Raw genomic sequence first — 16720 nt, 5'->3', positions numbered from 1 at the left:
GGACTGTGGGAGGAAACCGGAGCTCCTTGAGAAAGCTCTCACAGACATGGGGAGAACTTGCAAACTCCACACACTTCTTGCTGTGAGGCGACAGTGCTACTCACTGAGCCACCATGCCGCCCTGTTAAACAAATACCTCAGAAATCGGGTTCCAAGTAGGCAGTATTCCATATGATGAAGGTATCAACAGATTAAACTACTTTAGAGGGTGCACAAGTACGCTTTTACCACTGGGCTACCTGGTAGATGCATGTGATTGGTTAAAGGTGCACTGGTAGGTAATTTATTAATATTCAGAGAACACAATTAAATTGTTAAAAAAATATGTAGTGTACTATTCACCTGAGAAAAACACATCTAGGAACAGACTCCATGTTGTGTTTACAATCCTGTTGTCAGTGCCGTCATAGACGCACTTTCAAATGCATGTCAGATTCCTACTAAACAGCTTTTGTCATGCGGGTAAGAGGTTAAAACATTCTACAAATACATTATCTTGGTTAGGGTCTGAATCATTGGGCTTAAGGTATGAACACACCCTGGACAGGACGTCAGTCCATCACAGGGCTTTGGCCTTCCCACTTTAGACTTAGTCAATCATGTCTGTGTAGACGCCCGACCAGCTAATGGTACCGCTGAGATTTAGACGCAGGATGGCTAGAGTAATAGACCACTGTGCCACCCCAGTGCCGGTAGTTGTACCATTTATTGGCTATTCTGACCAGTGGATCGAAATTTCCACCCAATGGGTATTTCGGCTGTAAAGCGTTAATATACATTGAATGTTTATTAAATGATGTTTGATTGTATGACATTTTAATGGTCAGATTGTGGTCAGCACTTCCTCTGCAGCTTCAGCCATGACATGTTTACATTTTACATTTACATTTTTGGCATTTAGCAGGCACCTTTATCCAAAGCGACTTACAGTACAGTTACAGTATACAGTCTGATCAATTGAGGGTTAAGGGCTCTGCTCAAGGGCCCAACAACAGCAACCGGGCAGTGGTGGGGCTTGAACCAGTGACCTTCTGATTACCAGTCCAGTACTTTAAACCACTAGGCTACAACTTGCCCAGCTTTATTCGTCCACTTAACAGCCTTAAAACAGCTACACTATTACTTTCACCTGTCTCGTTAGAGAATGAGCTCTGTTTACTTACATACATTTACATACATATATTACAACTTGCCTCTTTCACTTTTTATCTAAATAAAGGATGAACAAAAATCCAAACTGGACACACATTTTCAAATGCATTTGAGATACAGGCATAAAAGAAGCAAGTGTGAATGGGGTCTGTGTCAGTGCGCTATGCTACTTTGTCATGGTAAACATGTACACCATGTTATAAATGTTAAATGATACTTGTGTATCAGTGCTTGATCTTATGTTCGTGTGTTATTGTATGTTCATGTGTTAAGCTAGTACTGCATGATGGTTTTCTGATGGTCACTGCTTGATATCCTGTGTTGTTGCGCCCACTGAAGCAGCTGTACGGTGATGTGGCGACACCATTTGGTCATCTCTTGTAAAAGCATCTGCTCTTCACAGTCCTTCAGCTCACACGTGTCAAGCTTGTGATTTATATTGTTTATTTTGCTTATTTTTATAACCAAAGATACAGTGTATACGTGTTTAATTTTATTTAATTGTAGAAAACTTGCCTGGTGCAGTTAGTTTAGACACCTTACAGATTAATGTGTGTGTAGCCTGTGGGAAATTCACATTAAGCTTAATTGTAAACACTGGGTATGATGATTTGGAGTCTGATGTTTTATTGTTTAAGGCTTGGATTAACAGACTATGAGCAGTCCAGCAGCCCTGTGTTTGTGGTCAGTTAAAGACATAATCCAGTGTTTTCTAACCTAATTTCTATCTGATTCCTTGTCCTGTATTGAGAAAAGAACTGAAAGCTAAAAAGTTCTTACATCAGTGTGGATTTACAGTCCTGCAATGCAAAGGATTTTGTCTTCAAAATTCACTAGATGTGTAACACCTTGGTGTAGCTGGTAGAGTGCATACTGCACAGGGTACTTTACATTGCTCCTAGATATAAGAGGGTGGGTGAATGGGTGAGTGTGTGCTGCCCCATGATAGATTGGTGTGTAGTCCTGTACTGCATCCAATGATCAGGGTCAAGTCAAATTAAGTCAAGTCAATTTTATTTGTAAAGCACTTTTTACAATGGACATTGTCTCAAAGCAACTTTACAGAATCCGGGACGTACAGACCAAAAAACCCTGTTGAGAAAGCTGAGGGCGACAGTGGCAAGGAAAAACTCTCTTAAAATACAGGAAGAAATCTTGAGAGGAACCAGACTCAGCAGGGACCCCATCCTCTTTGGGTGGCCTGGAGGATACTTTAAATAAATAGGATTTACACAAATTATACAAACACAACATTTAATTAAATGAAAAGTTATAACTAGCAAAAAAAAAATATAATAATAATAATAAAGTAATTGGTCATACAAGTAATACAAGTCACTTTTAGGCCTTAATTTTTCCAGGTAATTTTGGTCTTTAGTCCTGACTTGGCACAGTTTTTATGCAAGATAACCCTTCCTAGCTCTACCCTCATTTTTATCCGAGCTTAGGACTAGTATACATGGTAGGGATGTAACGATACACTCTACCCACAATGCGATGTGATTCACGATACTGGGTTCATGATAAGTTTTTAAACAAAAATAAATTAAAAACAAATTATGGCAAAGTTTCCTTTTATTATTTCTTTTAAAAAAAACATATTTGTGCTTATCTTTTATTTATCTAAATAATAAATGCCCTTTTATTTTTGAGGTAGGTACAAACTATGCAAAACAATGCTGCACATTTCCTTTTTTTGTGTAAAAAAAAACTGAAATGAAATAAATCCCACATTAAATAAATAAATGAATAATTCAAATAATAAATAAATTTAACTGGAAAATTCCGAACCTGGCAACCCTGTAGTGACATCAACCAGGCGAGGTGAATAGCGCCAGTGCCCTCTGCTGTTTAAAGTGAATCTCGATTCATTATACTTGTAAACCGATTTGAATCAGTACACATGTGAATCGATTTTTAACTGTCTTGTGGTGCATCGTTACATCCGTAATACATGGTGATCACAAATACTCAATATTCTATTGTTAAAATTGGGCTGATATGCTGGTGTGTTTTCTAACACTGAAGGCTAACACAGGGCTGTGTATGGACAGAAGTAAGTAAGGCTAATGCAGAAAATCTTTTGGGCACTTTACATTGTAATTCAGGGAATATTGTGTTTTTCATTGTCTATCTAGGAAGCTTATTATTTTGTGTAAGTAAAACTTTAAAGTGAAAGTTTGGTGTTCTATGGAAGCTTTATCTCTCAACATGATCTTTAAAATTATAGTTTCTTTGTAGAGCAAAACTGTGAACGTTTCAGCTGCATCGTGAATATTAGCATGTTCTTTATGTTGCAGTTACAGCAGTGATATGCAGACTGTGGTGTGAGCTCACTGGACTCAGTGTCTTTAAAATTTAATACACACATTAGGAAGAATACAGGTTAAATTTCTTTATTGGCAGCATTACGTTTCAGCCCTTTTGCATGATTTATGATAAATATGTGTAATTCTTATGTGCTTATATTTTACTTTTTTGGTTGATGCATGGATGCATCTTAGCCACCAAAAAAACCTTGAATATCACTGCATTAAAGGCTGTACTTGTGTAATACTACTAAAAAGTAAAAGATCTGCTTCATAAATGCATGCATTACATTAATCCATGCATTGTTTATGGCTGTGTAGAATCACTGGCCTGTGTTATGATTTAACAGGATATCTTTATATTCCTTGTTTTGTGTATATTAAAAGAGGCTGTACTCGTTACCAATCACAGTTTGATCATACAGAACTAGCTCTACCAATATGACCTGGTCTTAATTCAAAACAGTCGAGTTAAATGTAAATCTTATCCAATCCAGGACTGCTCGTGTTCCTTTGTGCCATGTTCCTGGGTCACAATGTGGGATTTGGGATTTGCTAAGTCATTGTCAATAGAAATGGATCAGAGAGATTTGCTCAGTAAAGTTGATGTATGTAACAACACAGATGTTATTATACTGGTGAGGCTGATTCATGCAAGCTTATTTTTGTAAGCAACTGTTTGAAAAATTGTTACCAATCGAGGCCTTTCTAGTTAAAATGTTTTATCAAATAAAGTTCAAATTGTTTCAGAAATTGTGACGTCATTTATTCTTTATTGCTTATTTCTTTAAAGTTTCTTCAGACTGCTCGTTTCCCTACAGAATAAGTCTGGCCCTATAATACGGGTAAGCATTAGAAGGATTATTTTAGTTTATCATTACTTTATTTACAGGTTTTTTTGTAAGTAGACGTTAGCATCTTTTATCAGGTGACTGAGCTGAAGCAGTAGATGCAGGTGTATTTAGGATGACCTCGATTACTGCAGATCTGCAACTTGAGGGTCCACACTTGTTGAGACCTAAATAAAGACATAAATTAACAATATAATATACTGTAGAGCATCACACAAAAGTGTAGGAGCTGTTTATCAGTATATTTTACCTTTTTTTTTTTTTTTTTTTTTTTTGGCAATTGTTCCCCAATTTTTCTCCCTAATCTAGTCGTATTCAATCACCCTGATTGCATTATGCTTCCCCTCTACCGATACTACCCTCCACTGCGGACTGAGGAGCGCAGCAACGGACACCTGCCCTCTCCGACGTGTGTGCAGGACCGACTGCATTTATTCACCTGCATGAGGAGAGTTCATATGCGGATCAGCTTTGTGTATGGAGAGCCACACCCTGATCAACGCATTATGCCCCCATTAGCACCAATCAGCCAGCAGAGACCGCAACCACATCAGCCACGAGGAGTCCTTGGTCCGGCTTGCCACCCTGTATGAACAACAGTTCAATCGTTGTCCATGTAGGTCCTCAGCCCAGATGGATGGCAGAACCGAGATTCGAAACGACGTGTTCAAAATCCCAGCTCTGGTGTGCTAGCATGTTTTTCCGCTGCACCACCTGAGTGCCTTTAACTTGTTTTTACTAAATAAATTCCAGAAAAGTTGCATTTAAAACCAGAACCTGTGGCTCTCAGTCTTTGCAAAGATGGGTGATGGTTTACCATTTTATGTCACAATTTTTATGTCAAGAATTTCATTAGGTAAAAAATTACCATCCACAATGTTTTATTTTGTTAGGCATGCAAGGCAAGTACTGAAAACCACTTTTTGAGCCCTTGGGTGGTGCTACTGTGATAAGTGTAACCACATGGGCTCAGGAGTTCTTGGAAAAACCGTGGTCACTCAACACAGTCCGCTGAAGCAATAAGAAATGCAACGGGAACCTGTATTAAGAGCTTGAACAGGAAACCCAAAATCTAGAATCCACCTGTAAAAAGTGAAATAGTTAAAGAGAAAAGCTTGTTCCATATAACAAACAAACAACCACACACATGTGCACTGGATGTATTTTAAACAATAAACAAAAGTGCTTAAATACTTGAATGAATTGAATGTTTACTTACCCAAAATCAGCAAGAGGAAAACGAACAAATACCTGCAAATTGCAAGGCGTCTAAGGAGATATAAAAGCACACATACACACACACACACACACACACATACATTGTAGGTGTTAACAGACATAATGGCTGTAATGTATATACTTTTTTAGAAGTTGTTAGAAAATAACCTGTAGATTGAAGTCAACAGAAGTCAAGTAACAAGATCAAAAACCTTTGAAGGAAAATACATTGGGATGGATTCAACACTTTTTTTTTTTTCTTTCGGCTGGTCCCCTATTTAAAGGTCACCACAGCACATCTTGTCCACATACCAGACATGGTACAGTTTTTTCACCATTTGTCGTTCCTGATGCAACCCTCCTGTTTCTATCAGGGCCTGGGACCTGCACTTAGAGCGCTTTAACAAATGCACCTCCCAATGGCTAGGCTGTTTCAGCCACCCCACCCATGGACATTAGCCAATTATGTCTGTGTAGGTGCCAGACCACTGAGATTCGGACCCTGGGTCCCCAGATCTCAGTGGTAGTGGGCTAACACACTTTAATGCTGTGCCACCTGGTTTTAACACACTATATAAATGCACACTATAAAAATTAATTTAAAACTCTTAAAATTTAGAAGGAACACACACACACACACACACACACACACACACACACACACACACAGCATACCTGATAACCAAAGAACGTCCCAGCATAGAAATAGCAGACTTTATACAGCACCACAGAATGGTCAGCAAGAAATGCAGCTGAGCAAGGACTTGGTCTATGTAAAGAAACAAAAGCTAAATAAAAAAATCATTCAAGGAAACAAGTAATTCAAGTATTTCATATTTACTTAACATGAGGTCAGATAATTCATTAAAAGTTTTTTTTTTTTAATAACAGCCAGTCATTTTAAAAACAATTTATTTTCCATTTAGGGTGGCACGGTGGCTCGGTGGGTAGTCCTGCCGCCTGACAGCAAGAAGGTCCTGAGTTCGAGCCCCAGGCGGGGCGGTCCGGGTCCTTTCTGTGTGGAGTTTGCATGTTCTCCCCGTGTCTGTGAGGGTTTCCGCCGGGAGCTCCGGTTTCCTCCCACAGTCCAAAAACGTGCAGTCAGGTTAATTGGAGACACTCAATTGCCCTAAAGGAGAATGGGTGTGTGTATGTGTATGTGTGTCTGCCCTGTGATGGACTGGCGCCCCGTCCAGGGTGTTACTGTGTGCCTTGCGCCCATTGAAAAGCTGGGATAGGCTCCAGCAACCCAACCCGCAACCCTAATTGGATAAGCGGACAGTGAACAGTACGCAAAAGCAGTATGCGAGAGCAGTTAGTATGTCCGAATAAGTAGTTTACATTAAACAGTACGCGAAAAGTACCCGGATGACCTACTGCATGGGCAGCCATTTATTGAGTATGCAAATGATGCACGCTTACTAATAATAATCTATCCCATAATTCAACTAGAGCTGCAAAAGTGTTCAAAGCGGAAGAAGAAAGATGGCGGAAAGTGGAGCGTTAGAGTAAGACAAAAATTTTAAATGTTATGATTGTGTACAACCCTGAATAACGTTATGATAGCTTTGTGGAGAACGTCAGAATTCATTTTGTCCAATTTTAAAATTGTCATGCATCACGTGACATTGTTAAGATGACGGATGTAGTACGTACGAGGTTGTGTGCATACTGCACACTTGCATACTGAAAGAGCGTACTGCTTTACTGGCCGAGCAGTGCGCCCTGCCTCGAATCTAGTATGTACTGTTTAAGTATGCGATTTTGGACGAGGCCGTGGACTCAGTTTTAGCAGCTGGACAATTATTGAGTGGTGTGTGCAAAACAAATTAAAAAATAAAACTAGAGAAATAAAAAAAGCTGTTTGTCTTAAAATTAATGTCCTGGGAGACAAATGACGAAGACAAGGTGCAGTAAAAACCCAATCTAGTTTAAGACCACCTTTCACATTGGCCAAATTTCTCTCTTGTTTAAGGTACCCTGGTCAAATGTAAGAGCTAAAAGAGTAACACCACAGCTCAGCCCCATATCACTCAAAATTATTTTTGTTTGGCAAAGGTTCAAACTGTCAACTGCCTCCTGAAGCACCGTCAGCAAAATAACAGTGGAAGTGTTAATATTTGTGTTTTGTGTCCAGGCAGCTACTCCTAACAAAGTGGAGGCTGACAGAAAAGCACCATAAATCCTTAATGGAAAACACCGATCACCCACTGCATGAGACTGTGGCAGCACTGGGCAGCTCCTTTAGTGACAGGCTTCTAGGGTTGCACGATATTGGAAAAAACTGACATTGCGATTTTTTTTCTTCCTGCGATATACAGTATATTGAGATATTAAAAAAATTATTAATAATATTAAAAATGCATGGATCTTACTCTAAATAAGTTCATATGTGAAAAAAGGGTGGTGCCTACAAGGGATACAAGAGATTATGACAAGCTACATCTTTGTACTCGGTTGAAACTGAGCATTAAACTAAGAAAGCTTCAATATCACATGAGGGAATTAACAGGATTGACAAAATGGGTCATTTAATATGTTATTTCACAATCAAAACCTCTTCAAGTAGTAAACATTATAAAAAAAAAAAAAAAATATATAAACAAAAGAGCAGCTAAACACCTGTTCGAAATCCGAGATGCCTTACTAAGTTCACTACTGAGGCATCTTAATATTTCAATGTTATTTTGAGTCGAACGAGTGAGAATCGGAAGCGTCCTTAGTGATGAAGGCAATCCCAGAATTCATTGCGGCATCTCTTCTCTCTAATTATTGATTTTTAACGAGTGTATTTATTTGCAAGTTTGGGCTTGTCAGCAAATGTAACTGTTTTCTGTACACGAATCGAGATGTTATATTGACATGTTAGCACTGTCCCACCTCATTCTATTGGTTTTAATGGCAAGATGCTAAATGCTAAATGCGAAACCCGATGGAATCGCTAAGTAGCACGTTTGAATAACCTGCCTTACAAAAGTTAATGACTTATTAGAATCCTCTCTACTGAGGCAGCTGCATATGTAGGTAGTAAGACAGCAAGGCAGCTCACTAGGTTTTCGAACACACTGGTGTAGATACGTCATGGAAAATGAGAACGGTGTGAATTTTCGTTTTGTGTCAAGCAGCAAAAAAGTTGTAGCATGACTTATTTGATTTAATTTGCATTAAGTGACATCGCACGTCCTGCGATGTGACTATTGCGCATGCACACATCACGATGACGATGATGAACTGATATATCGTGCAGCCCTACAGGCTTCTTCACCCGCATTGTTCAAAGGAGAGATACCGTAGCTCCTTTCTACCTTCTGCTGTCAGACTATACAACCCAAACACAGATAATCACCTCCATGACTGCAATAACTTTAAATATGTGCAATACCTGCTGTACCTGCTGTACTTTGTGCAATACATTTTAATAACTGTGCAATATTTGGTTAACCTTCTTTAAAAATACTGTTTATATTTTTGTAATTTTTTTTTTTTACATATTCTTACTTTCTACTTTTTAATATATGTGTACATATGTGTAAACACTTTGTATTTTCTATATTATTGAAAGCTGCTGTAACACTGCAAATTTCCCCCTGTGGGATAATAAAAGGCTATCTTATCTTATGAAAGTGGCTTTACATGTGATTGGGATGTAAAGGGGTTAAGTGTCCTCATACTTTTGACCATGTAGAATATTTCACTTTTACGGTTGTTATGTAAATAAAGATTTCTACTCCAACAACTATTATAATTATGTTATTTTATAAGCACTGACCCCTTTCCGTTTCGAACAGGTCACTTATGGTTGAAAGGTCAGAACCACTATCACTGCTGCTGTCGCTGCTGGTAGTGTTAGAATCTCCGTCACCTCTGCGACTCCTGATTCTCCTCACACGGGTCTCATTGTAGGAGGTGAGTCTGTTGTCTCCCATACCGTAGTACCCATTTTCTATTAAACGGGAACTGCGCCTTACCATCTGTATAGGTTAAGAGAATCAGCAGAATTGAGCACAGTTTAGCTGAATTACTCAAAATGTTACATTTACGTCTTGAATCAGAGGCTTTTATCCAAAGTGACTTACAATTATGCCCAAATATCACACAGGCAAGTTTAGAGGCCTTGCTCAGCTCAGGGGTCCAACAATGGCAGCGTACAGTGGTGGGGACTAAACAGGCAACCTTCTGGTTATTAGACCAGTAACTTCACCACTGGGCTACTACTGCCCTGCTTTTGATGAGTTGTGAAGTATTTTTAAGAATCAGCCGTGCTTAGTTCTGTTCAGGAAGAAAAATCCTAAAAAAAAAAAAAAAAAAGAGCAAAATTAGAATCAAAGTAGACCCTTGAGTTACGAACGGTTTACCATACGAACATTTCGGGTTCCGAATGATCTTTTTCAACTTAACATACAAACAAATTTCGGATTACGAACAGAAATTCGCGAAACATGTGACATCACGAACAAGTTGACTCCAACCGTCTCTCTCACTATATATACAGTGTATCACAAAAGTGAGTACACCCCTCACATTTCTGCAGATATTTAAGTATATCTTTTCATGGGACAACACTGACAAAATGACACTTTGACACAATGAAAAGTAGTCTGTGTGCAGCTTATATAACAGTGTAAATTTATTCTTCCCTCAAAATAACTCAATATACAGCCATTAATGTCTAAACCACCGGCAACAAAAGTGAGTACACCCCTAAGAGACTACACTCCTAAATGTCCAAATTGAGCACTGCTTGTCATTTTCCCTCCAAAATGTCATGTGATTTGTTAGTGTTACTAGGTCTCAGGTGTGCATAGGGAGCAGGTGTGTTCAATTTAGTAGTACAGCTCTCACACTCTCTCATACTGGTCACTGAAAGTTCCAACATGGCACCTCATGGCAAAGAACTCTCTGAGGATCTTAAAAGACGAATTTTTGCGCTACATGAAGATGGCCAAGGCTACAAGAAGATTGCCAACACCCTGAAACTGAGCTGCAGCACAGTGGCCAAGATCATCCAGCGTTTTAAAAGAGCAGGGTCCACTCAGAACAGACCTCGCGTTGGTCGTCCAAAGAAGCTGAGTGCACGTGCTCAGCGTCACATCCAACTGCTGTCTTTGAAAGATAGGCGCAGGAGTGCTGTCAGCATTGCTGCAGAGATTGAAAAGGTGGGGGGTCAGCCTGTCAGTGCTCAGACCATACGCCGCACACTACATCAAATTGGTCTGCATGGCTGTCACCCCAGAAGGAAGCCTCTTCTGAAGTCTCTACACAAGAAAGCCCGCAAACAGTTTGCTGAAGACATGTCAACAAAGGACATGGATTACTGGAACCATGTCCTATGGTCTGATGAGACCAAGATTAATTTGTTTGGTTCAGATGGTCTCAAGCATGTGTGGCGGCAATCAAGTGAGGAGTACAAAGATAAGTGTGTCATGCCTACAGTCAAACATGGTGGTGGGAATGCCATGGTCTGGGGCTGCATGAGTGCAGCAGGTGTTGGGGAGTTACATTTCATTGAGGAACACATGAACTCCAATATGTACTGTGAAATACTGAAGCAGAGCATGATCCCCTCCCTCCGGAAACTGGGTCGCAGGGCAGTGTTCCAGCATGATAATGACCCCAAACACACCTCTAAGACGACCACTGCTTTATTGAAGAGGCTGAGGTTAAAGGTGATGGACTGGCCAAGCATGTCTCCAGACCTAAACCCAATAGAACATCTTTGGGGCATCCTCAAGCGGAAGGTGGAGGAGCGCAAAGTCTCGAATATCCGCCAGCTCCGTGATGTCGTCATGGAGGAGTGGAAAAGCATTCCAGTGGCAACCTGTGAAGCTCTGGTAAACTCCATGCCCAGGAGAGTTAAGGCAGTTCTGGGAAATAATGGTGGCCACACAAAATATTGACACTTCAGGAACTTTCACTAAGGGGTGTACTCACTTTTGTTGCCGGTGGTTTAGACATTAATGGCTGTATATTGAGTTATTTTGAGGGAAGAATAAATTTACACTGTTATATAAGCTGCACACAGACTACTTTTCATTGTGTCAAAGTGTCATTTTGTCAGTGTTGTCCCATGAAAAGATATACTTAAATATCTGCAGAAATGTGAGGGGTGTACTCACTTTTGTGATACACTGTATATATATACAGTGAGTGAACATTCAGACAGCGGATGGTGTTTTTCCGGTGTTTTCTTTATATTTGGTAAAATTCTATATTAAAATGTCCCCAAAGAAGGTGCAGAAGAAGTGCAGTGGTGAGAAAATGAAAAAAATCACAATTTGGTGTGTTGTATAATTACTCCTGCCAGTGAGTGAGAGAGAAGAAGGAATTCTGCTCAGTAAAGTATTCTTTCTTTCATGCAATTACACCTACAAAATACAACACTATTGAAATAAAGAAGGAAATAATAGAGAAATATGAGAGCTATTGTTGTTTCTGGTATATACATTTTATATAAAAAGAAGGAAATGTATTATGGTGTATGGTACAGCACACGTACTGTACTGAAATGTGATTTTTTTATGTACAGTACAGTACTAATGTGTATTGTCGTTTATTATTGTTTATTACAGGAATGTCTATTCTATTTAAGATTTAAGGGAAATATTATTGTACAAAAAAGAGCATTTAAGACATTAGAGAGGTTAGGTAAGGGGGTGGTTTGTGGCACAGATTAATTCTATTTACATTATTTCTTATGCGAAAAATAGGTTTAACAAACGAACATTTTGACTTAAGCCCTTCAGAACCAATTAAATTCGTAAGTCAAGGGTGTACTGTATATCAGAGACATCATTGCCACCAGCTGGTACACAGAAAGAGACAAGTATCATTAACAAGAGTGCAATCTATTTATTAATGTATCTCCAGTGCACACACTATATGGACAAAGGTACTGGGACACCCCTTCTAATTTTTGAATTCATGTGTTTCTGCCGCAACAGTTACTAACAGGTGTAATAAATTAATTCTATGAGGACAATTACATGCTTCCAACTTTAAAGCAACATTTTAGGAAAGGCCATGGTTTCATTACCTTTACACACCTTGGATTACACAAAAATAGTACTAATTCATGTGATTACTATGGCTGTGTAACTTTTTCATCAAGTGTTGTTAAAATGTATGACTTTTAAAATTTTAGAAAGCTTCTAAACCATTATAGTTGTATCTTTTCACAAAAAAAAACAACGTTTTATATAATTATTTGCAGCATTAATATCTAGAACCTGCAATATTTTATGTATTATTTACAAATACTGTATACACATACAGAAAATTTTTGTTATTTTGCTTTAAATACCTACAAAATGCAGTAGGCTATGTTTGTTTGTTTGTTTGTTTATTAGGATTTTAACATCATGTTTTACACTTTGGTTACATTCATGACAGACACGGTAATTATTCGATACACAAGATTCATCAGTTCACAAGTTTATATCAGACACAGTCATGGACAATTTTGTACCTCCAATTTACCTCACTTGCATGTCTTTGGACTGTGGGGGGAAACCGGAGCACCCGGAGGAGAGAACATGCAAACTCCACACAGAAAGGACCCAGACTACCCCACCAAGGGATCAAACCCAGGACCTCCTTGCTGTGAGGCGACAGTGCTACCCACTTAGCCACCGTGCCGCCCGCAGTAGGCTATGTAACTGGAGATTTGGACTGGACTTTTTTCACCGTCTTTCACAAGATTGAAAGCAGCACAAAAATATTATCTTAGAGGATTTGACCTAGTGACAACTACATGACCATGACTAATAATATTTAGCTCATTTTTTAACCAAATGTTCCAAAATTAAAATGCTTTTTAGGACTAGAGAACTAGAAATGACCATGTTTTCCTGCCTTTCTTAAATGTTGCTGATATTTAAATAATGTTTTTTTTACACATTTAAGTAGTAATTTTAGCCCTATTTTCTCCCAAGAAGCTGCTAGTTTATCTGATCTGATTACATTTAAGTGGTATAAAAATAAAATAACACAAAGATTATGCAGTATAGTTTTTTAACCTTCATATACTAATAAGTTACCTTAGGTCAACAATGAAAACAATTAAATTCAGATTAAACCATTTTTCTTTGGATGTGCTGGATAAATGTACTAAGTCATACCTTTCTCTTAACTGAGCTGCTGGCTCTCTAATCACGGATCTAATCAATTTAACTCGGTGCTCATTAAATTCTGCGCTTTAACACTTGCGCTGGTGCATTGTGACGTCATAAGAGCTCCGAGTTGCACGCACACACACACACACGTCAGTGTTCCATCTCAGGGCTTCACGGCTGACCAATCAGGAGCTTCCAATTGAAAGGGCTTAACGTTCTAACGTAATCACCCCCCCCCCCCCATTCAGTGCCTTATTTATATGCTTTGCTAATCATCTCCTTCATTCCTTTCATAATTCAGTTTTAAAATGTAATGTTCTATTTTTTAATAATTAAAAACAGAAATTATCAATTTAATTTTATTTAGTAGCGACTTTATAGTGAGAAATGAACCTTAGCTTTAAAGACAGGTGCAAAGTCTTTCCAAGTAGTGCTGGACCCACCAAGACCCTAATCAGGATAAAGTAGTTTTTTATTTATTTATTAGGATTTTACCGTCATGTTTTACACTTTGGTTACATTCATGACAGAAACGGTAGTTACTGGTTACACAAGATTAATCAGGTCACAAGTTTTAGTGTCAAACACAGTCATGGACCATTGTGTACCTCCAAATCACCTCACTTGCATGTCTTTGGACTGTGGGAGGAAACTGAAGCTCCAGGAGGAAACCCACACAGACACGGGAGAACATGCAAACTCCACACAGAAAGGACCCGGACCGCCTCACCTGCGGATCGAACCCAGCACTTTCTCACTGTAAGGCAACAGTGCTACCCACTGAGCCACCCAAGCACTTATTAAAAGTACATTTATTTATTCGGATTTTAACATCATGTTTTTTACACATTTAGTGTTACATTCATGACAGAACAGGTAGTTAGTCATTACACAAGATTCATCAGTTCACAAGTCTATTGTCAAACACAGTTGCGGACAATTTAGTATCTCCAATTCACCTCACTTGCATGTCTTTGGACTGTGAGAGGAAACCGGAGCTCCCGGAGGAAACCCACACAGACACAGGGAGAACATGCAAACTCCATACAGAAAGGACCCAGACCGCCCCACCTGGGAATCGAACCCAGGACCTTCTTGCTGCGAGGTGACAGTGCTACCCACTGAGCCACTGTGCCGCCCTGATCAGGATAAAGCAGTTATTAAAAATAAAATGTCTTTTAAATACAGTAGTAAAATGTACACTGTATGCCCCCTATAAAGTTACACAGGAACTCATACAGAATGGTCTGAATACATAATGGAATGATGAATGAACCGAGTTTCCCCCAGAATACTTTATTAATCCAATCACAAACCAAAAACGAATACATACTCTACCGGAAAAATAACGTGCAAAATAAATCAATATAATTACAGGCTGAAAAGTGCTTTAGTGAAAGAGCATCGGATTGCACTTTAATAGTAGATTTTACAACGCTAGTGTTTTCTGATATGTATGCACTACATATAAAGGCATTAAAAAGTAAAGACAATAAAAACATTATCAACTGTTCAGATCTTTAAATTATTCTAAGACTTATTAAAAAGCATATGAACAGTGTTAGATTGTTGTTAGATCAACAAGTAACAATTAAAATTGGGGAAAACCCCTGTAGTGAAGCTGTTGGTTGCTTGCATCTTGATCCCATGTTTAGCCAAGCAGCACGACATTACATGTCCTCAATACTTCCCTTGTATTAAAAGTCATTATTAGAATATAAAAATGTTTTAGAATTCACATTAAAGATTACACTAAAACCACCACCTTATTAGAAACAGCATCAATCTTTATTTTTTCTTATCACAGTCATTGGTTATATTGTCCTTTGTTTTAAAATCTTGGGTCAACATTGATCTTGACCAATTTTGAAAATCTAATTGTGAACCTATCCAACGTCACCTTGTGGTCTGTTTTTTTAACCATGCACATTGTCTATTAAACTTTGGTTTTAACCAGTGAAAACAACAAATACTTTAAACTATGTTAATTTCTGTTATAAAACATCAAAACATCACATACAATTCAATGTGTCAGACATAACATTAAAATCACCTTGTTTCTACACTCACTGTCCATTTTATCAGCTCCACTTACCATATAGAAGCACTTTGTAGTTCTACAATTACTGACTGTAGTCCATCTGTTTCTCTGCATGCTTTGTTAGCCCCCTTTCATGCTGTTCTTCAATGGTCAGGACCACTACAGAGCAGGTATTATTTGGGTGGTGGATCATTCTCAGCACTGCAGTGACACTGACATGGTGGTGGTGTGTTAGTGTGTGTTGTGCTGGTATGAGTGGATCAGACACAGCAATGCTGATGGAGTTTTTAAACACCTCACTGTCACTGCTGGACTGAGAATAACCCACCAACCAAAAATATCCAGCCAACAGCGCCCCGTGGGCAGCATCATGTGACCACTGATGAAAATCTCGAAAATGACCAACTCAAACAGCAGCAATAGATGAGCGATCATCTCTGACTTTAAGTCTACGAGGTGGACCAACTAGGTAGGAGTGTGTAATAGAGTGGACAGTGAGTGGACACATTATTTAAAAAGTCCAGCAGCGCTGCTGTGTCTCATCCACTCATACCAGCATAACACACACTAACACACCACCACCATGTCAGTGTCACTGCAGTGCTGAAAATGATCCATCTAAATAATACCTGCTCTGTGGTGGTGCTCTGGGGGTCCTGACCATTGAAGAACAGGGTGAAAGCAGGCTAAAAAAGCATGTAGAGAAATAGATGGACTACAGTCAGTAATTGTAGAACTACAAAGTGCTTCTATATGGTAAGTGGAGCTGATAAAATGGACAGTGAGTGTAGAAACAAGGAGGTGGTTTTAATGTTATGGCTGATCGGTGTATAGTGGAAAATGTAAGGCCTATTTTTTTTGGTAAGAAGTGCCCGGACTTCTTAGACTTATATAAACTTGGTTAAAATAAAACTAAATGTTTAAAAACATGTTCTAATCACGCTATACTTCAGATTCTGAATTGTGTGTTAAATTGTTAATCTGAAAATACAAAACCAGCGCTGATAAAAGGTTGGAAAAAATCTCAGCATTCATTCC

This window comes from Trichomycterus rosablanca, chromosome 1 (assembly GCF_030014385.1).
Source record: "Trichomycterus rosablanca isolate fTriRos1 chromosome 1, fTriRos1.hap1, whole genome shotgun sequence".
Classification (NCBI taxonomy): domain Eukaryota; kingdom Metazoa; phylum Chordata; class Actinopteri; order Siluriformes; family Trichomycteridae; genus Trichomycterus; species Trichomycterus rosablanca.
The sequence above is the reverse complement of the archived record's forward strand: the minus strand, read 5'-3'. Positions refer to the sequence as shown.